Here is a 1,199-nt window from a genome sequence, read left to right on the forward strand (position 1 = left end):
CATCTTTTCTCCCCAAGCCTCGTATTCTCCAGATACGTGGTTTACCACCAGCTGTGAATCACTACAGATTTCGATATGTTCGGCTTTCATCTCTCGGGCTAGGTTTAGGCCAGCGATCAAAGCTTCATATTCGGCTTCGTTATTGGATGCTTTAAATCCAAACTTTATTGCAGCGTGTAGGTGTTGCCCCCCAGGTGTGACAAGGGAGATTCCTGCACTGGATAGTTGATCTGTAGCCGACTCGTCCACATGTAGTTTCCAAGTTAGGTTGTCTTCACTATTACTTGGCTGAGGTATTTGTACTAGCTCGGGGTTGCCTTTCGATATGCTTTTTTCTTTGGCTGTGCATTCTACTACAAAGTTGGCTAAGGCCTGACCTTTGATTACTGTTCGGGGTTGGAAAGTAATTTCATACTGACCTAGTTCTACTGCCCACTCGAGTAACCGTCCAGAAGCGTCCAAGTTTTACAATATTTGGCGTAACGGTTGATTAGTGTACACCCGAATAGGATGAACTTGAAAATAGGTCCTTAACTTTCTTGTTGCTAGAATCAGGCAGTAAGTGAGTTTCTCTATCAATGGGTACCGACCTTCGGCCTCAATGAGTCTTTTACTAATGTAATAGACCGGGTGTTGTATTTTGTTTTCCTCTCTGATCAGCACGGCACTCACAGCATGCTCCGTGACAGCCAAGTATATCCCAAGTTCTTCTCTGTCCAGAGGTTTCGAGAGTACGGGAGGCTTTGCGAGTTTCACTTTTAGCTCTTGAAAAGCTTTTTCACATTGATCTATCCACTCAAATTGCTTATTTCCTCGCACGATGTTGAAGAATGGAACAGACTTGTCTGTTGATTTTGAAACAAATCTGCTGAGTGCGGTGATCAGACCAGTCAAACTTTCTACTTCCTTGGTTCTTGTTGGCGATTTCATATCTAGGAGGGCTTGAATCTTCTCTGGATTGGCTTCGATTCCTCAGGCATTGACAATAAATCCCAAAAACTTTCCCGAGATGACTCCAAAGGAACACTTTAAGGGATTTAGTTTCATGTTGTACTTCTTGAGGACTTTAAAGCATTCGTCCAGGTCATCTATGTGCTCCCCAGCCTTCCTGGATTTGACGTGCATATCATCGACATATACTTCAATATTTCGTCCGATCTAGTCTTTAAACATCTTATTTATAAATCTTTGGTATGTGG

This window comes from Cannabis sativa, chromosome 8 (genome assembly GCF_029168945.1).
Source record: "Cannabis sativa cultivar Pink pepper isolate KNU-18-1 chromosome 8, ASM2916894v1, whole genome shotgun sequence".
Lineage (NCBI taxonomy): Eukaryota > Viridiplantae > Streptophyta > Magnoliopsida > Rosales > Cannabaceae > Cannabis > Cannabis sativa.